Source organism: Centroberyx gerrardi, chromosome 2, assembly GCF_048128805.1.
Source record: "Centroberyx gerrardi isolate f3 chromosome 2, fCenGer3.hap1.cur.20231027, whole genome shotgun sequence".
NCBI classification, from domain to species: Eukaryota; Metazoa; Chordata; class Actinopteri; order Beryciformes; family Berycidae; genus Centroberyx; species Centroberyx gerrardi.
The window spans coordinates 5,467,226-5,490,120 of record NC_135998.1 but is presented as its reverse complement, the minus strand read 5'-3'; positions in this window follow the sequence as shown (position 1 = coordinate 5,490,120).

The following is a 22,895-nucleotide window of genomic DNA, read 5'->3' as shown; positions in this document are numbered from 1 at the left end:
TCATGTCTGCTGTTATTTAGAAAAAATAATGTAATATTTTATTTATTCAACAGCTCCTCCCCCACAAGCTGTGATGTCCACTACGTCCTCTGGCCGCAGTAGAGGAAGTGAGGAGCGACAGGAGTGTGAGTCAGCTGCTCTGATTGACATTAGGTTGTATGGTGCAATTGTCATACTTAATGAGTCTTTTTTTGGTGCTCTTTCCTCTAGCGAATGATGACAGTGAGCAGAGAGACTTCACTAGTCTCCATAAAGTAATGGCGAACAGAGCATGCTGGGGACAGGAGCTTCAGAACATCCAGAAACAACAGGTGACGTGAACTTCTGAGCAATTGTACATATCTATGAAGTGTGCTTAATATTATCAAAGATGCAGGTCTTCATTTTTTTTTTCTTCCCCTAGCTAGTGCAGGTTTTTGATAAGACCAAAAATCCAACTGCACACCTAGTATTAGTGAACAACATAGTCCTCACTCAATCTGACTTTTGGAGTCTGGGGTTGGCTGAGGACATGGATGGCATGGTAAGAGTAGAGAACATGCTGTATTGATACTTATGATGCTTATTGATTATGTGCATGTTTATTTAATTATTTGCATGTTTTAATTACCTATGTGTCTGTTCTGCCAGATCCTGAACAGCTGTCTCAAAGTTATTGAGAAGGTAGTGAAGCTCTTGTAAAATATGTTAATGAAATGGAATCGATACATACAATATATTTTTACAATAATAGATTATCAAACTACGTCTGTTACGAAGAGTAGACGATGTGTTTGCTGCAAACAGCCATGTCACTGCTGCTTGGTTTCCACCAGCATCATTGAACCCCATGGATCACCTGCCGGTAATTTATTTAATGATTCATCCATTTCTTATTGTGTTAGCTATTATTTTTGTAATAATGAAGTACTCACGTTTTGTATTCAACTATTGTTTTCCTTTCCCAGGAGAATGCAGCAAGTCTGCAGTGGATTCTTCTTCCAGTATGGGAACCTGGACATTGGACAATATGTGTAAGTAAATTTAGTTTTGCCTTTGTTATTGTTTGTTTACTGTAAAACGAAGTTGCTCATTGCCGATCTTATTCTTTGCTAGAATTACAATGCATCATAGCTATGTTTCATTAACCACTACCTCTAGTTTTTCAGTATAAATCCTACAACTTTAAAGTCATAGGTTTGAAAGTTGTATGTCAAAATGTGTCTGTTCATATTTGAACACATTTAACAGATACTGAGGCCACAAGCTAGGGAGATTTTCTTTCTAGATCCCCTCCGTGGCACTGGCTGGAGAGATGAAAGTCGCACCCAACCATTCAGGTTTTTAGGGCACCCGGTTTCATCCCATCTGGATAGTGGTAGTTCAGTTTTAGACCACTTGTCCATTTTTTTAAATCTATGGCTCTGTTTTATTTTAACTAAAATATGTAATATGTAAACTATGTACTTACATACATGTATGATACATAATTTCCCATTCCGTGCATTAAACAGATGGAAACAGAACCACAGATAACATTTATCAGTGGGGCAGTTCTCTTTGAACCCATTATGACAAAAAAAATGTAAGTTCGAGTTTGAGCCTCTGGGCTAATTCAGTTCCAACTGTGTTCAAAGCTGTTATGCATGTTGGAGTATAAAAAGCTGTTGAATTGTACTTTTTCTTTACTTTCACATACACTGTGTTCACAGAAACATTGCTCAGATCGTGTCCCCTGGACCTTGGAGGACTTTTGGTGTGGATGATGTTCAGGTTAGATATTTCTTTAAATTATTCCACTGAACTGTACCATTTGATTGTCATTCCTTTATTGAAAATTGTACCTTGTTCACACCACAGGGCCTACCAAAGCAAGGTTTCTCAAACAACTGTCGGGTGTTTGTTTTGATGGTAAGATGCTGGCTATTCAGTATATATTATATTAGTCCTATTTTCTGTTGTTATAACATATGAAAAGTTATTGTTATTTCTGTGCTTGCAGCATGCAAAGCACACTATTGTTATTGCTCATACTTCTTCTTGTTTATTATTCTTGCCCCTTTTGGGACCCATTTCCTACAGTTTTTACACTACATACACAATTCATACATCAAACTCCTGCAGAGCTGGACGCTGATGTGACATATATTCCTGGGGGGGGTGGTATTATTATCATTATTACGGTATTATTGTTGTTGTTGTTATTATAACTATCATAAACTTAACAACCTACTATTTCTTAACTTACAGTACGCTCTGTACATTGTAATGGAAGCACAATGTGATTTCACTGAGGTATGCATAAATTATGAAGTTATCTCATCACTAGTGGATATAAGGTTTTTTGGGATACCCATCCGATTGTGATTTTCTTTTTCAAAGGAAAACATGCAGCAAATTAGGCGATGGTGGTGCCTAGTTCTGCAGAACTTTCCCATGCCGTAAGTGTCTTGAATATTATAAAAACTGATTACCATGGATGTATTAAACTAAAGATGGAGCCTTCTTTGGTTCTGATTCACTTTTGCTGCTGCACACTCCGGCTCTTTGGGGAAACCATCGTCCAGGTATGACCCTATCATTTATTCAATCATATAACATTGACTTTATTTGTATACATTTTACATCTGATGTAAAGTTGATTCAGTCTGGATAAAGCCAAGCTAAGGTAACATTGGTAATAGTTAGCTAGAGTCAGCTAACACATCCATGGGTTAACGTTAGGCAAGTTAACTTAAAGATAAAAAGGTTCGCTAGGTGGCACAGTGGTAGCGTTGTAGCCTCACAGCAAGAAGGTCCTGGGTTCGATTCCCGTCTAGGTCGCTGTTGGCACTGGGGGTATGTTCTCCCCATGCCTTCGGTGCCTAGTGCCCAGGTGGGTTATCTCGTAAAAAGGGCCTTTCTGTGTGGAGTTTGCATGTTCTCCCCGTGCTCACTTGGGGTTTCCTCCAGATAACATCGATAAGAACCCCCCACTAAAAACATGCAAGAAGATCGTCGCCTGACCAGCGATGAACGTTAAGAAGTCGGTCCCCGGGTGCTGTATAAAAGCTGCCCACCGCTCCTGGCCTGCCCCCTCAGAGCCTGGCCTGCCCCGCAGAGGAAGGACGGGCCAAGATGGGAAAAATGCGGAGAACAAATTTCACGGCGCCATTAAAAAAATGCATGTGTTGTAAATGGTTGCATGTGACCAATAAAGACGGGGTTTGTCCGTTTTGTTCGACTAAAGTCTGCATGTGTGGTTTGTGCTCCACTCGTGTGTTGAGCGTTATCTTGTGTTTCTTACAGGGAGTCAAGTTCATCCCACACATCACTAGCCAGGCAGTCAGCCTGTGGCTCTGCGGGTTTACTCAGCTTAACCAGGTGAGGAGATTTATTTTGAACTTAAGTGTAGTATCTTCGCATATTCGCTAATATATGCCACAGACACAGTCTTCCGTTATGCCAACTTTATTAGCAACGTAACATGAGGGACATTGTCATCATGGCCTACTGGCTTCGAACCAAGCTCTATCTGACTGTCTAACGGCATGGTTATCTATTAGTACTTGAGTCCCACTATAGGTCAAGGCATGTAATAGCACTTATACATTGGCTTCATAAAATCCCTCCCTTCTTAACTTTTAACTACTCTGTAGTTTACAAGTCAATCAGCAACAAAAACATACCAGTACTTTCTATCCAAAATATATTTAGTTTAAACAAGGAACATTTAAACTTATATTCAGCTTGATTTACCTAGCTTCCTTTATGTAACCTTTACCAAAATAATGCAAGAACAAATTACAATAATATTATTTTCCCATAACATTTGACTTCTTTCTGTTACTTTTTTTTTTTTTTTTTTTTTTTTTAAACATATATCAAAAACACTCATCTCCCACAGTTCTGTGTGTTTTTGCGTGTGTGGTAAGTGTGGGTGGACTACCACACTACCTAAGGAGATAAGGGCGCATTCTTGCCCATGAAGGTATCTCCTTTATGTTGAGAAGTCCTTCAAATGGCGTGGGGGTCTTCTGGTCCTTTGCGATCGGCGCAACTCCTTGGTTGGTGAACCACCTGGTACTGTATCTTCAGGGGTCAAAACCGGCGTTGCACTGTCCTCTGTTTGGTGAGTACTTGTGTCCTCCGGTACTCCATTAGTGGGTGGACAGGGTTCCAGGTTGTCCTCCTCCTCTGTAGTATGGGGAGTTGGCGTCAGAAGATCCTTGTCCTGCCTGCTGAACAGTTGATCAACATGTCGCCTGACTACTCTTCCATCCCCCAGCAACACAGTATAGGAAACTGGTCCTGTAAGCTCCTGTACTAGTCCTGGTATCCATTTAGGTCCACATCCAAAGTTCTTAGTGTAGACAGAGTCACCTATCACGAAGTTGCGAGGTATGGCATGTCTGTCATGGTAGTTTTTCTGACTTGTTTGTTTTGACTCCACCTTTTGTTTCAAGTCTGGGTGAATCAGGTCAAGTGTACACCTCAGCCTCCTACCCATCATCATCTCAGCTGGTGACAATCCAGTGGTTGACTGTGGAGTGATGCGATAACTAAACAAAGCCCTATCTAACTTTGTCTCTACTGTATCACCTGTACTTTTCTTCATGAGCTCTTTAAAGGTCTGTACCGGCCTTTCGGCTAGACCGTTAGATGAGGGGTGTTACGGTGCTGATGTGACGTGTGTGATCCCATTTCTAGACATAAACTCTTTCATGTGATCGCTGACAAAACACTGAGCATTGTCTGACACTATCATCTCTGGGATACCATGTGTGCTGAAACTGTTCCTCAAACAATTTACTGTCACTGTAGAGGTAGATGAGTTCACCGGAAACACATCCAACCACTTTGAATGTGCGTCCACAATTACCAGGAACATTTTACCCATGAAGGGACCTGCATAGTCTATGTGGAGTCTTCTCCATGGCTTCTCTGGCCACTCCCATGGATGAAGTGGTGCACCTGCACTCGCAGGTGCCTTCCTGTGTTCCTGACATGTGGTGCATGACTTTACCTTGCTCTCTATATCAGCATCCATGTGAGGCCACCACATGTAACTTCTCGCCAGACCTTTCATGCGGCTCATCCCTGGGTGAGACTGGTGTAGTTCTTCCAGCATAGGAGCTCGTCCTCTCTCCGGTATTACAACACGGGCTCCCCACAACACACAGCCATCTTGCACACTCAGCTCACATTGTCTCTGTCGATAAGGAGTAAAGTCTCAGTGTCATGATTATCTGGCCATCCTCTCAGGATATACTCATGTACCCTTGAGAGTATGGGGTACTTTGTTGTCCATCTTTGTTGCTTTTCTGACGTCATCGGCGGACCGTGGCCCTGGTCCATCATCAGCACTTGATCCTCTGGCGATGACCAAGCAGGACACTCTGGGAGTGGGAGCATCAGCATTACCATTGTCTTTACCTGCTCTGTAAGTGATGACATACTCATATGCCCTCAACAGCACAGCCCATCTCATTATTCTCTGACGCCATCTGTGGAACTGCTTTCATCTCATGCAGTAAACTTATCAATGGCTTATGATCTGTACAAATTACAAACTTTCTCCCATATAGATACTTATGAAAACGCTTAACTCCAAAAACAATAGCTAAACCTTCTTTATCCAACTGGGAATAGTTCTTTTCTGCAGCAGTAAGCATTCGAGACACAAACCCTATTGGTTTTTCCTCTCCATCTGGCATGCGGTGGGCTAAAACAGCTCCAACACCATATGGCAAAGCATCGCAGGCAAGTATCAGTTCCTTGTTTTCATCATAATGAACTAACACACTGCTTGACTGTAACAGTTCTTTGGACTTATTGAAAGCCTTCTCCTGCTCTGGCCCCCAAGCCCATGGTTCATCCTTCCTAAGCAGTTTGTGTAGCGGTGCCAATAAGGTTGATAGGTTTGGCAGGAACTTGTTGTAAAAATTCAACAGTCCCAGATATGCTTTAAGCTCGGTCACCGAAGTAGGTGCTGGAGCTTCCTGCACTGCTTTCACCTTTGCTGGTAGTGGATGAAGTCCCGTGGCATCCACTCGATGTCCTAGGAATGTCACTTCCTTCTCCATGAATTGGCATATATCGTCTAGATACACAGCCACCATTTCAATTCCCTGCAGCACACCCTCCATAGTACGCTGGAAAATGGCTGGACTGGAACTCACACCAAAAGGTAACCTTGTGTATGTGAATAGTCCCTTATGCGTATTCACTGTAACATATTTTCTTGATTCCTCATCAAGCACAATCTGTTGATAGGCATGGCTCATATCTAATTTACTGTACTTCTCTCCTCCAGCTAAGGATGCTATCATATCTTCCATTTTTGGAATGGGGTACTGCTTAAGTGGTGACACTTTGTTTACCGTCAGTTTGTAGTCTCCACAGATTCTCGCTTCACTGTCTGGTTTTAAGACTGGAACAATGGGTGCAGCCCATTCTGAGAATTTCACCGGTTCTATGATTGTTTCATTTTCAAGTCTCTCTAACTCGCACTCTACTTTTTTTTTCATTGCGAAAGGTACTGATCTTGGCTTAAAAAAGCATGGAGTGGCATCACTGGCAACATGTATCTTAGCAGTGAATCCTTTCAACATCCCGAGCTCATCCTTGAACACTGTTTCATGTCTTGAGAGCACTTCCTGTAGTGTATCCTCTCTGTCCTCTAACTTGTGTACTGCTTGCCAGTCTATTTTTAGCGCTTTAATCCAACCACGCCCAACTAAACTTGGTCCTGAGCCTTTGACTACCACTACACTAACACCTTAGAAATACCTTGGTACTCCACTGTAAGTTTTGATGCACCTAGTACTTTTACCCTATGACCACCGTATGTCCTTAGGTTTATCTTACACTTCACTAGTCTAGGCTTCTTTACATCCTTCCATAAATTGTGGAAAGCTCTCCTAGACATTATGGTCAGTCCACAACCGGTGTCTACCTCGTAGGCTACACTTCTTCCATTTACTTTAAGTTCTTTCCTTATAGGCTCATCTCTGGGAATGAGCCTAGCTTCCTCAGCTCTGCCACATATTCAAACACACTTTCGTCGGATCTTCTATTCCTAGTATTGAACTTCCATCGCTGAACTATCTCACTCGGTCTCGGGTCGAAATGGTTCTTTAGCAATCTCACCAGTTCATCATATGAACGGTCTCCAGGTCGCTCCAGACTCAGCAGGTTCCTAATCAGTGTGTAGGTTTGCGCGCCCACACAGCTCAGTAACACGGCTCTTTTCTTTCCCGCATCACCAATGTCGTTGGCCACAAAAAAATGATGCAAAATCTCGCAGTACTCTTCCCAGGTCTGCGACTTGTTATCAAAAGGTGCCACCGATCCAACCGTAGCAGCCATGTGTCCTTATCTCTTTTTTATTTCACGATAAAGAGAGCGCCCAGCTTCACCTAGCTTGTAGCACAACGTCGATATCACACATTCAGCGACAGCGTCAGCTTTAGCCTAGCTAGCTACACTTCACTTGTTAAGCTAACTAATTACACTTAAAACTCATGCAACAGTCTCCCGAACATTCTTCCGATTTGTCCTCGTCGCCATATGTAGTATCTTCGCATATTCGCTAATATATGCCACAGACACAATCTTCCGTTATGCCAACTTTATTAGCAACGTAACATGAGGGACATTGTCATCATGGCCTACTGGCTTCACATGGATTGGTCTTTTTCCAAATCTGAGACTGTCTTGTAATGCTTAATACTCCCGATAATGATTCACCCATTTAAAATGGAACATGTAGAATTAAATATTGTATTTTTAAATAAATGTTTACGCTAGCTACATACAACAATTTGTCTTGGATCATCTCATAAATAAGTCTCATCTATCATCACATTGTAGTCCACTGCCCTCAAATTACTTTTCTCCGTCTTACCTTGGTTATTACATTTTACCAGCATATACGATACGATACGAAATACTTTATTAATATTGTTTTTCCAGTCACAAATATCAATATTGTGTTACCAACAGTGTTTTTAATTATACAAGCCAGTCTTACAGAATATACACAGATACATTTTTTCAATGTCTCTTCCTTGTGAGTACTTTCTGCCAACATTGACTAAAGCCACACATCTGGATCACACAGTCCAAGTTAATGAACATGCTGTTGCCTCAGTGTAGAGATAGTATTGCTTGTAGCCATTATTATTCTGCTGCATGTAGGCTACTCATTTAAGACATGGGAAAGGTGAGTCGCCTCACAACATTTGTCCATGACATAATATTAGAGCTCTCTGATCAAATGGAGTCCTATGTAAACAGTGAAGATAGGTTTGCAGTATGCAATTTAAATGCAAGTTTTGCTAGTGAAAAAAATCTGTTAAACTATTATCATATTCAGGGTTGGTTTGGTGTCACAGCAACACCAAGGTTTACTTGAGTTTACAAGTAATTAGTATCTAGACTGTCTGTCATTGCAAAATTTCTATATGCTTGATCTCCCTATACAGTGCCCAGACACACACCTGGTTGGAAATAGTCAATTATGTAACTCAAGCAGGTTAACTCAAATTGGACATCTAAAGATAAATTTACAGACGGTAAAAGAAACTTGAACAACCATCAAAGCAACATATATTCAGAACTTTAATAGGATAAAGAAAAGTACATAGGCATAGTCTGTAAACTGACAATTTTGAGATATAAATAAATATACCAGACAGGTGCATAAAACTGCATGCTACATGTAGCTAGTTAACTAACTACAGCAATGTTAGCTAGCTTGCAAGCGACCTATTTAATTGGCAGAGAAAATACACCAAAATAGAAACCATCCGTCATTGTTCTGAAGTCTTGCCTGGTAAACCTATGTGTCAGCGGACTTGTAGGTTGAGATTAACATGATCTAGTTTGATAGATACCGCTAAAAGCCTCTGCTAACAGTCAGCTATCTGTGAAGCCTGTCAACAGTCAGTGGAATTAGGAGCAGTGAATGCGCATAGAGCAGGGGTCTTCAACCTTTTTCAGCCCAAGGACCCCTTGGTCGATAGAGAAACAGAGCAGGGACCCCCTAGATTTAAAAAAAAAAAAATTGTGTTGCATTTTAAGCCTGACCTATAATAACATATTTATAATCCCTTATTAACCTATTTATATACTCAGTTATTATGCTTACGGTTGCAAAAACGTTTATACATCATTATTATTGATGATGATTTTTATTATGATTATTATTGATGAGGCTTATACTTTTTTTTTTTTTTTTTTTACAATGAAACATTTAGCTTAACTTTAGCTTCAGGATGACACATAGGCCTACCTCAGTGAGATGACTGACCCTGGTGAGTGGCACGCAGCTTGTCTATTCTGGGGGAGATGGAGGTTGTCAGGCAGAGCATCATATCATCCTCAGGCTGCAGTCTTGAACGGTATTTACTCTTCAGGTAGGTGAGGGAGGAGAATCCACTTTCACAAAGATAAGTTGTTGCAAAAGGCAAAAGGCTCACCATTGCCTTTGCTGTCAGCTGGTGGAAGGCTTTCTGGCAATAGATCCAGAACTGGATGAGAGGCCTTGACTCATACACATTCTTGTGCGTACTGTCTGTGGATAGGTCGATCAGCTGATCTTCCTCAAAGGCTGTCAAGTTTGAGCCGTCCGATGCATTGTGTTTGAATGGAAACTGTATCCATGTCTTGTCCCTTCTCCAGGACTCAGCCTCAGAAAAGTATTTTTCAAATTGACTTTCGAGTGCCTCCAAGTGTCCAACAATTGCACATTTCACGTCAGGTGAGAGCACCGCAGAATCAGCCAACTCCTCCATTGACGGAAACATGGAAATGTTACCTCCCCTGATTCGCTCTCTCCATCTTTTTGTTTTCTTCAGAAAGCCTTCCATCTTGTCATACAGCTGAATGGCATGTGTATTGCGGCCCTGCATAGAACTGTTCAGTCTGTTAAACTCTGAGAAAACGTCCGCCAGATATGCCAGTTTAGTGACCCAGACATTGTCATTGAAATCTGCAGCCAGCTCCACGCGGTTTTGACCAACTAAAAACTCGTGGATAGCTGTGCGTAACTCGAACACGCGTGCCAATACTGATCCACGAGAAAGCCATCTGACCTCAGAATGGTAAAGGAGCGCATTGTGTTCCTCTCCCGTAGCATCGCAGAGAGAAGCAAAGAGACGCGTTTGCAAGGCACTCTTCTTAATAAAACTGACAGCCTTCACAACAGTGTCCATAACGTCAGCAAATTCAGCACTAATTTCTTTGGCAGCGAGAGATTCTCTGTGTAACATGCAATGAGTCCACAGAACTTGTGGGGCAACTTTTTTGACAAGCGCAATCAGTCCACTTTTTTGACCAGTCATAGCTCATGCACCGTCAGTACAAATCGCAACACATTTTGCCCAGATTATGTTATTTTCTCTGAAAAAGTAATCAATCACTTTGAAAATTTCAGAACTTGTTGTGCGTTCAGGAAGCTTCTTACAAAACAAAAATTCCTCACACATTTCATTTTGGTCAACAAAACGCACAAATGTCAAGAGCTGTGCGTCTTTGGACATGTCCACAGATTCATCCAACTGTAATGCAAACGCCTCCGCCAATTTTAGTTTCTCGATTAATTGTACCCTCACATCAGATGCCATTTCACCAATTCGCCGAGCAATCATTGTGTCTGACAACGGGATAGTCTTCAGTTTATTTACATATTCATCATTCCCAAACATTGTCTTGCACATATCACTGGCTGCGGTCAATATCAAATCTTCTGCAATTGTATATGGTTTTTTTACATTGAGCAATGCGAAGAGCAACTTGATATGAGGCGTTCAAAGCAAGCTCTCCAACTTTTGCTGATTTTCTCATCATTGTCTGTTGGCATTGGAGAGAGTTCAGACGAGTCTGAAAGTGTTCCAGTGTTTTATCTTGCAAGTGGCCGTGATTCTTCTCCAAGTGTCGCTGCAGCTTTGATGGCTTCATGCTTTCATTTGAGAGCGTCGCCGAACAAACAACACACACCGGCAATTTAATCCCTTCGGTTTCTTTGAAGGTAAATCCAAACTGTGGTCTCGGACGAGGTGGAAGGAGTAACGGTAGGATCCTGGGCTCAAGGCCTAGTTACTGTTACAAAGCAATCCATTCTACTTCACATATTAACCTAGTAGTAGGCTAGTTATTAATTATTTTAGCACCGAACTGCGTTTTAGCCAACACTTAGCTTGTTAGCAAGCCAGCTATTTTTTTCAATGGCGGTTGGTCACGTTTTAGGCTCTGCATCACGCACCGTGGTTGCATGGGAATCATTCATTTTGTAAATTGTTTTTGTCAAAAGTAGCTTATTATTGCCTATTAATGCTTGGAGTTTACTCAATATTATTATTTTTGTCTAAAATACATTTAAAAATTTTTCACATTAAATTATTTTGACGAAAATTGGCGGACCCCCTGCAGTACCTCCGCGGACCCCCGGTTGAAGACCACTGGCATAGAGCATCCCGTGGCCTAGAGGTGCGTTCAGGGAGCTCCAGAAAATACAGCTTTATACGACACTTTGTGGCTTCTAAAGAAAAATTGACCCAATCATTTAAAAGTTGATAATTCAAAGAGTCCTTTTTGACTTTGTGCGATGTCCAGAAAACTTTTTCCAGAGTTTTACAGGCATTTCTTTTCTAATGTATCTATGGGAAAAAGTATTTTTGGGCCCCTTGGTGTCACGTCACTTGCAATTCGGAGCTTGTCCAGTACACCAAAATCACTGCACAGCTCAGAGCTGTTCCTGGGGGCTCCTTGAAAGGTTGGAACGAATACATCTGGGAGCGATTACTTGGACCTAGTGGGCGGGCCAAAACAAGTTGATTGACAGTTTGGGCTCGTAAGTAAAAGGCAAAGGAAATAGGGAAATATATACGGAAATAAATGAAGAAATAAATGCAAAAATATATATGGAAATAAATAAATAGATAAATTTAAAAAAATATATGAAAATAAATAAAGAAATATATATATAGATATAAATGAACAGATAAATGTGAAAATAAATATAAAAATGAATAAAAAAAATAAATGTGGAAATAAATGAACAAATAAATGTGAAAATAAATATAAAAATGAATAAAGAAATAAATGTGGAAAAAAATAAAGCAACTAAAGCAGATTTATCAATCTTTTTCTGTATATAATTTTTTTTTTTAATTCTTCTTTATATTTCCACATTTATTTATTATTCTTTTATTCATTTATTTATTATTGTGGCACTTTGAATGTTCCATACACTAGAGGTTCCCTTACATTACTTGATGACCACAATCTGTTTTCTTTCTAGATGATACTGAAAACAAAATGCATGGCGAACTGGGAGCTGTGAACTGGGTATGCAGTCTACTGTGTGTAATGCTGAAGGCTTGATGCATGGCAAGATATAATAGTTGTGATGACTTGTTGAGTAGTTATAGATATCACTGAAAACCCCTTTAGTAATAGTGGGTTTTGTTTGCATGCCTTTAGTGGTATTGTGAAAGTGGGATGTAATTTGTCTTGATCACCCAATGAGGCCCTACTCTTAATCCTTTTTCTTCGTATTGGGGTTGATTATACAGTAACAATGGAACTTTTTGTATTTGACATTAACTCACACATTCTGGGATTATGTTATAGATGTTTAAATAACTATTTTTTTGCTGCAAATGTGAGAGGTTAATTGATACTTAGAAGGTTGTTTAGGTTTACTATTTTGGTATATCCCACTGTTAACAGCTTGATATTGTTTATAGGGGACCCCACAATATTTTTTTGTATAATTTCATTTAATTCAGCTAACACATCAATTTGCAATTGCATCCTTATTTCTTTATATGCAGGCAATGTTTATATTTCAAATGTACTGGTGTAATATGATTTCTAGGCTTCAGTGTTCATAATTTAGTACTTCATGCAGTATTTATGTTTGTGAATGTGCTGTACGGCTCCCGCACCAGGTGGTGCCTTGAGTAAGTAAATCAAATCAAGTTTTATTGTCACGTACACAATCATACACAGTATAACGTATAGTGAAATTAGGTGCCTAGCTCCAGAACGAGTCTAACAATTAGATAAATAAAATATAATAAAGGTGATGTACGGATGAACTCACTGGATGTTCTTCTCTTAACTGGAGTCTGGGGAACAAAAATAGTCTTGTGTCTTTTATTAACGAATTGATTTAATTATTAATACAATAACAAGCAACCAGGCGGCTTTATAACAATATAATAGATCAAATCAAATCAAAGTTTATTTGTTACATATTCCATCATACAAGTACAATGTGCAGTGAAATGTTATTGCTGGCTCCTTAATGTGCTTAATAAGTAGAATAAAGTAAAAATAAAGTAAAAATACAAAATATATACAAGAATGGAATGAGCTGTCAAATATATACAGATATACACCGATGAATTGTACAGTTGAGTTGAATAGATAAGTATAAGTATGATCTAGAAAGAAAAAAATATGGATATTCACATGTGTATTCACAGAATGTAGATATGTATATTCCTAATGAGTAATCTGTTATAAAGATAAGGTGCTGCTGTGCTAAGGTATAGCTACTGAGTTAACTCCCAGGTGTGCGAGTAGTGAGGTTAGAGTGCACCGCCTGGTATAGATGTCCTGGAGGTGAGGGAGTGCACCCCCTGTGATACGTTCCGCTGACCGCCTCTGCAGGGCCTTTCGGTCCTGCATGGTGCTGCTCCCATACCAGGCAGTGATGTTCCCAGTCAGGATGCTCTCAATTGTGCATGCATAGAAGTTCCGAAGTATCTGGGGAGACACTCGGAATTTCCTCAGACGTCTGAGGTGATACAGTCTCTGCCGATGTAGATATAGAAATCTACATTTTTGGAGAAACTCACAAAAGCTGAAATTCTAAATAATTTACACTTGATGTTGCCTATTCATAGATCGGAGCCTGCATGTCCCAGAGGGACAGAGAGAAGTTGTGGCTATTCAGAAGGTTAATGTTTTGGCATAGAGCTGATTAGATCCGCCCCCAGTAACTGAATTTAATTCCAACAAGTAACCAGTATCATGCTCACATTTATAACAAACCAAATTTCATGAAAATACGTTCAGAATTAAGCGAGTTACAGTCGATTTTGTAGAGAAGTCTGCATCTCTCAATACACATTGGCCCTCATTTACGAAATGAACGTACGACAGAAAACTGGGCGTACGGTCATTTCCATGCAAAGCTCGGCATTTATCAATTTGGACGTGAGCGGAAGCTACGATCAAATCTCACGTCAAGTCTCAACTCGTGTACGCAAGTTTTCGAGTCAGCGTGGACTTGCGGTGCAGCATAGTAAATCTGGCTGAGTCGGAGAATTGTTATTAGACCATATATTCTGACTGGCATCTAAGCATATGCAGCCACATCACTTAAAAATATGTAGCCTATGGCAAAATATTCTATTTTGTACAGGCCTACATCGACTATGTGTCAAATATGATGGCCTTGGGGTCCCTGCTACAGTGTAGCTGGTACTCATGAAATTTCCCATATCAAGCTGGGACCCAATACACATATTGCTGGATCACAACCACCACCAAGAGTTTTTACGTCAGTGCCTGTAACTTTCCCCATTCCTGTTTTGACTAGCAGTAGAATAAGCAAGACTTACCCTCTCCATGGCAAATTTGATGAGTGTGAAACAACTTGACAATTGGATATGTGTCCCTCATCACTCGGGTTCAGGCCCTGTCAAAACTTCAAAATTAGCTTTACTAAATGTTAGGTCACTAACAAACAAATCATTTTTAATTAATGATCTTATTGTTCATTTTAAACTTGATTTAATGTTTTTAACGGAAACTTGGTTAGATGAAAATAGCAATGCTACACTTATTGAAGCATGTCCTCCAAATTACAACTTCTATCAGTCAGTTAGACAGGGCAGACGAGGGGGTGGAATAGCTGCAATCTACTCAGATCAGTTTAACTGTACAAAGGTTGACCTAGGAGAGTTTTCGTCTTTTGAATATCTGGCCTTTGTCCTCAAGGCTGAAGCTCCAGTACTTATTTTAACACTCTATCGGCCACCTAGGCAACTACCATTTTTTCTCCCAGAATTCTCTGAATTGGCATCACTTATTATCACCAGATATGATAGAATAATTTTGAATGGTGATCTAAACATTCACATAAATAATATGTCTGATTCGAAGGCTATGGAATTCATCAACCTACTGGACAGTTTAGAACTAACTCAACGTCACTGAGGCTACACACCAACATGGTAACACACTCGACCTGGTCGTGACGAAAGGGTTAACGATTGACAATATATCAGTGTCTAATGTCTCTGTTTCCGACCACTACTGTGTATTCTTTGATGCTCATTTGATTGTAACCAGGAACATGAAAGTAATTGTTGCTCAAAAGCGATTCCTAGATGCAACAGCAGAACTTGAGTTCTCAGAGCTTGTAAGAGAACTGGACTCATGTCATCTAAACTGCTCAGTACATGAAATGGTTGATGCTTTCAATAACAATCTGAGTAATACACTGAACAAAGTGGCCCCACTCAAGGTCAAAAAGAGGTTAAGTGGCAAAATAGATAAATAACTCTGTCCGTGAGCTCAAGAGAACATGTAGAGCAGCAGAAAGGAAGTGGAGAAAATCTGGACTTGAGGTCCATCATAGCATTTATAAAGAATCCTTAACTGCATATAACAATGCTGTACGTGCTGCAAGAAAAGCCCATTTCTCAAAGATCATTACAGAGAGCGGGAGTGATCCTAGAATACTGTTTTCCACCATTGACCAACTGCTGAATCCTGCCCCTGTCTCTGACATTTTAAGCCAAGCCTCTGATGCAAAATGTGAGGAATTTGCTAACTTTTTAAAAAACAAAATCACAACTATCAGGGCTAGTATCGCTTCAGGTGCTGGTAATTTCAACAACCAACCTTGTAAAAGTCAAACATCCATGACGGCGTTTACTAGTATTTCTGTTGCAGAACTTAATAAGATTGTAATAAAGAGTAAATCTTCCACCTGCTCTCTTGACCCTGTCCCCACTACATTTTTTAAGAGGGTTTTCAATAGTGTTTCAAACTCTGCTCTGAAAATCATTAATACATCACTTGAGACTGGGGTTTTTCCTGATGCCTTTAAAACCGCTGTTGTGAAACCGCTGTTGAAGAAATCACATTTGGACTGTGGGGTCCTAAGTAACTACAGGCCCATATCAAACCTTCCTTTTTTAAGCAAGGTACTTGAAAAAGTGGTTTCTAACCAAATTAACAACTTTTTAAATGAAAACAACATTCTGGAGAAGTTTCAGTCAGGTTTCAGAGCCAACCACAGCACAGAAACTGCTCTCACCAAAATAGTCAATGATTTGAGACTTAGCACTAATGCCAACAGGGTCTCAATTCTGGTTCTTTTGGACTTGAGTGCAGCATTTGACACCATTGACCACAATATTCTCATAGATCGTCTCGAGAACTGGGTTGGTCTCTCTGTGTCCTAAACTGGTTCAGAACTTACATTACATTACAGGGAGGACATTTTTCATCTGTCTTGGAGATTTCCATAGCTATGCTGATGATACACAACTATACATTTCTGTAGAGCCAAATCATGCAGATGCCTTAAGCTCCCTCACTACTTGTCTATTGGCTATCAATGATTGGATGAACACAAATTTCTTAAAACTGAATGAAGATAAGACAGAAATACTTTTGGTCGGCCCCAAAGCCCAAAGAGAAGAACTCTCCACAAGACTTGGGAACCTGAATCCCTCGATCAAATCAGAAGTAACAAGCCTGGGTGTTATCTTAGATTCTGATCTAAGTTTTAATTCCCATATAAACAAGGTGACCAGAACAGCATTCTTTCATCTTAGAAATATTGCCAAGGTGCGGCCCTTCCTGACCCAGAAAGATGCTGAAAAGCTAACTCACGCGTTTGTTACAAGTAGACTGGACTACTGCAATGCCCTTTTTACCGGCCTCCCAAAAAAGTCTATTGAGAGGCTTCAGCTTATCCAAAACTCTGCAGCTAGACTTTTAACAAAAACAATGAAACGAGAGCATATCACTCCGGTTTTAGCTGCATTGCACTGGCTCCCAGTGTCCTTTAGAATTGATTTTAAAGTTATTTTACTTGTATACAAAGCTCTTAATGGCTTAGGACCGGCCTACATTACAGAATCTCTGCTGTTCTACATTCCATCAAGAGCCCTCAGGTCTTCTACTGCTGGTTTTTTAGAAGTACAAAACCCCACTCAAAAGAAGATTGGGGATGCAGCCTTTTTTAACTATGCTCCTAAACTGTGGAACACCCTCCCAAAGAATATTAGAGAGGCGGGCTCTGTAAGCATTTTCAAACGACTGCTAAAAACTTATCTTTTCAGCTTAGCTTTGAAGTAGCCTTCATTTTAACTGTTTCTGTTCAGGATCCCAACAGAGCTGACACGGGCAAGTACGAATTTTCATTGGTCTTGTCCGGGTAATGCTTACTTGCACGAGTGAACACTATATGTGGGGGGGACAGAGCTTTACCCTGTATGATTCTCATCCATCTGTGGATGGTGAGGTTTTTGGCCTTAGGCAGTGAGATCTGACGTAAATATCAGATCAAGAGTAGAATCAGGAAGGACAGGGGAAAAGAAAATTAAAGAAAAACATATGGGTTCACTCACAATGTGCATCTAAAAGTGTGAGTATTTGTTGTGTTCTTTTATCTTTCTATTTTACTTGATTTGATTATTTTAATGCAATGCATCTTGCTTGTTCTTTTATATGAATTTTATCTTTTTATCTGTCTCTTATCTGCCTTTTATTGATGTAAAGCACTTTGAGCTACATGTTGTGTATGAAAGGTGCTATACAAATAAAGGTTATTATTATTATTATTATTATTATTATTATATTGCCTATTATATTGCCTAACATAGGTATTTTCAAATTGTTTGCTATTATATTACTATTATATATATAGGCTATACATATCACGGATGTATGAAATATTCAAACCTCAGCTGGAGTTCGATTGTCGACGATAAGGCTGTTGACCGCAGCAGTGATTTCTTTCCATACTGCATTTTTCCGACTTCCTTTGATGCCACTTTTCAGGCTGCCAAATAGAACTAATTGGTTCAATTGAATTTGCGACGTTAAGGTTTCTATTTCGAGGTCAGAGAAGTTTCTCTTCTTGGACGTATTACGCATCTCCATGTCGTAAACTCTAGGGGCGAGGCCTCTAAACCGAGAATATCTAGGGGCGTGATATTTAAATGACAATTCTGCCGCCACATTTATCAACGCCCGATCATTCTTACGCTGTGATTGGCGAGATACGAACGTTTCATGAATCACACGTGAACCCTGTCGTAAGATGATTTCTGCGCTCGGATCTGCGCTGGTTTCTACGTTAGATTGATAAATGAGAGCCACTGTATTTGTTTACTAGTGGATCTTGACCGCTCCAATATGGCGAATGTGCAGATGCATAGCGGCGACATACAGCAGCGCGGATCTTGACCGCTCCAATATGGCGGATGCGCACACGCATAGCGACGACATACAGCAGCGGCCAAAACGGTGGGCGGAGTCAAACGCATTTGACCAAACCAGGAAGAAAACAGAGGCAGTTTGAATGTAGTCTAGTTGCTTACATTGAACAGCGTGAAGCTAATCAATATGGCTGATAGTGGTAACATGGAGGACAGGACTCCGACTGCTGGACCCTCTGCAACAAAACAAGAAACCTATAACAGAAGAGGTTAAAAGAGCTAACAGGGAGAGGGAGGGGAGTGCGAGACCCGGAGCTCCCGGTAGCCCCACGGATTGATCGGCTTGAAGTAGCTGTTCCCCACCCCCCCGGAACACAGCAGACCGGAGACTACGGTCACCAAACCCCGGGAGCCCTACGGTCCCATCGGTGCCCAGCACTAGCTCTGCAAGAGGCTAAAAGAGCTACGAAGGAGCGTGACAAAGCACAAGGTCATGGTACGTTTCCACAGGATCCGTCATTTCCACGCTTCCCATTCATTTTCTCACCAAAATCAACAATTTTCAAATCCTAAACATAGGGGCTTTAATTACTTGGTAAAATATCTCGATTTTGACCTTTCATAAAAAAAATATTTTCAATAATTAGTTAAGAAATCCAATGGAATTCCCTTCTGTACATCCATTTCTGTGCCCATGTCAAATATTAACACATTTTACATCTTCTCATCTTTTTTTGGATGACTGCCAGAGGCCATGGTTAACACTAGATATCATCAGTCTCGTGCACGCGCAGGTCCAGTGCTTATACCAACAATGTCACATATGACTCAGTTTGACATAGGGCACTATCAGCCCCACAGTATAAATGGCCCTGTCATCCTGTAGTTTGTCCCTACAGAATCTTCTCGCCGAGATTCTGAGTGACTGAGTCCAGAATTCATAGAACTGGAGTTACATGCGTAACTCATTCTATTTAATTCTTCCTGACTGCCAGAGGAAGTGTTTAAAACTACACTAACCGATTTTCCGACCACTAGAGGGTGACAGAAACCGCAACACATTTTGTAAACACAGCAAACCTACTGGGCGATGGAAGACCTTAAGGACAAACTGTGCATAAAGGCTAATGGCTAAAATAAACGTAACGAAATGTCGCCGGTTACCAGTCTTGCTTTGCCAGATTTTTCACCCGTTGAAGGTTACACGTCCCACAATGACAAGTGAAGAGGTACGTAGCAAGTTTACTAGTTAAACAAGTTTACTCGCTCGCTTCATCGATTCCGCCATTACCAGAATTTTTTTCAGGGATGGGAGGGGGAGAGCACCGCTTTCAAACAGCGAGGGAGGAGACAAGCTAGTTTTAAAAAAAGGAAAAGCTACCACTCGGGCCGAACAACAAGCTTTAGAAAAAAGGTGAAAAGAACAACACAGCTGGCCCGCGTGTGTGGCTATTTGTTTATATCATTATGTGTCATGGAAATCTCCACATAGCACACATTAGTTTCAGGATTGGTTATAGGGTCTGAAATCGTTTATTGCAGGTTTAACACTGGATGACTATTATCAACAAGGACATAAGAACAGGCTGCAGGCCGACGTAGAACAGCTGCCACCACTGCATGGGGAGCAGCGACATTGACCCTGTAGAATCTGGCAAAGGTACGTGGTGAAACCCATGTAGGCACTGCACATATGTCCTAAATCCCAGGGTTTTGAGACACTTGGAATGGCCCTTAATATTAAAGGGTACAGGAAGGCTCTTCAATCTGTATGCCTGAGCGATGGCCTCCACAATCCAGTTGTAAAGCCTCTGTTTAGACAAGGCGCATGCTGTGTCCACCGTAGCAGACGAACAGTCCATCAGACTGCCGAAAGCTTGCTGTTACCTCTAAATACCGCTTAAGGGCTTTAACTGATCTCACCAACCTTGCCTTGCAGGTGCATAGGATTATATGCCGCTAGCTCAATGCCCTGAGTGGCATAGGAGGTTGACAGCCTCTTCTGCAAAAAAGAGGGGTTAGGCCACAGGGCCAACCCTGAACCATCAGAGTTCATGCGCATGCATGCCTGGCTCACAGACAGGGCATGAATCTCACTCATCCGCTTCACTGAAACTATAGCCAGCAGAAAGTATTTCAATTCAGACTACCCCAAGGGTTCAAAAGGGAGTTGGCAAGGGCTTCAAGCACCAAAGGTCCCATTAGGGAACTTGCATTAATTGGGGGGGCTTTTGTCACTGAGCCCCCTTTAAAAAACGGGGAACAAGGCTGTTTCCCACCAGTGTTGGAAGATCTGTGAAGGAATTGTTCATGGTAAACGAATCTTCCTAAGGAACCTGGAGTCATGACTCAATCTGCCAAATGAGTCGTTCATTCATGGCTCCGCAGCGCCTTGCGCAGAATTGAGTCTCGACTTACGACTCACAAACAAGAGCTGTGTGAGCACGTTGGAGAAATTCAGTTGGGAGTCGCACATGCGCCAAAAGCATAGGCAGGAGGCTATGCAGCAGAGGCAAACAGGCTCTCATCGTTACAAAAAACAGTAAAACAGAGGTATCACGGATTAAATAGTTTTTTTTTGTGACCAACTTTTTATTAGTTTTCCCACACCATCCTCACAAGGTGGCATAAACATACAAGTATACAAATTATACACACGTAAATACAAAAAAAGGGGGGCAAGGAGCCATCCCCTTGCCCACTCCGCCTCCCACACCCTGCCCCCCACCCTTCTTGCCGCTTCACAAATAATACAGATAGTGTTGCTTATCTGCAATCGTAGAAGTTCATCTATTCATACGCATATTAATAACATATCATAATTATACACAAAACTAGGCATGTACCCCCTCAGACTCACCCTTCCTCGTATAAAAATATACACATATCTACAATCATATTCTACATAAAAGATATCACCAGGTCAGCAGCTCTTTTAACGGCCTCTAATGTTTCTGCTTTAGCATTGTTTGCAGATGCAATTGACAATTCTAAGTCTAGTACATTATGAAAGGAAGATATCCATTGATTAATAGATATTGATTAATAGAGTATGTGGGGGTATCCATCTTGTGATAAGGATTTTTTTGGCTGCAATTGAGCCAGCAAAAAGAGCCGGATTAAATAGTTGAAGAAAATTAATGCATGCCTTTTTCTTAACTAGTGACTCTGCTAAATTTTTCATCACATTATAAACATCTACATTTTCTTTTCTAATTACCTTAAAACAGACAGATCAACGCCAAAAGTACAAAAACAGGCCACATCCAGGTACTGATACTGTCATCGCTTAAAGAACAACTTACAATTATTGTGAGAGCTGTGTTTACATCTGAATATTTGTCTGCCCCTAGGCATCATGCTGGGCCAATCTATGCCAGGCAGGTCCTTTGTTCATTATCAACAGCTTCACACAACAACAGTGTAAGCTTATACAACACGTTGATTTGTAGCATAATCCATCAGACAGCTACCTGTATATCCTATTTTTCTGTCAAACAATTTCACTTCTCCAAATATCAATAGACTGATGGACTATGGTATTAATCCTTTTGGTACCACACTCTTCTTTTATCTGTCTCAGTTTTGGAATAATATTGTGACTCCCCTTTAGTTTGTGCACAACAGCCGTTGTGCTGCCTTGTTAGTCAATTATTTTTATTTTGTCATTTAGCACCCCCTGCTGGTGGTTTTGTATAGTAGTCTTTTAGGTCATGTGATCTGTGTTTCTAGTTGATGACATCATCAGTAGGCATCTAGGCAGTTCTCCATGTCAGAGCCGAGGGAAAGCTCATGCCTTTTCATCTGACATCATCCTGACGTTCAGGTCTTTGAAAGCATCGTCGGTATGTAAAAGTAACCTTTGGGTTTATCATTTATCGATGTATATGCATATTTTCACAAATCAGAGATATTTGAACGGTTTGTGTGCAGATAAAAATTCAGATGGTGTATTCATGTTGGCCACATGTTCTGGCTAGCTTGTAGTGAGAAAATGTGCATGAGATACATTGGGCCTCATGCAAGAATCACTTGTACGAGCGATTTAAGAGAACTTGCCGCATTCACCAATTTTCTTGTATTTACAATTTTCTCTTAGGTACAAACAAAATGTACGAGTGATCCAGACCTGTCGTACGAGTCACGTACAATCAACCTGCCGTTCTCCAAAGCAAAAAAAAAACTTTGTTGTTGACTAATGGATTGTATCTCTGTCACTTTGAAGAAATTTTGAGTTTGAATATATAAATGACACTGTAAAGTAATGTATAATCATGTTGAGATTAACCAGTACAGTGGTTACAGGAACAGGGAAAATAGCAAGGGAGAACTGATGGCTTTTTCAAAAGAAGGTAGTGCGTAATTTATTTTACCAGAGCTGCATAAAATCTCATAAGTATCCATGTGGGTTACATAGTAGCCTATAAGTGCGCTCAATACAAAGACAAAACAAAA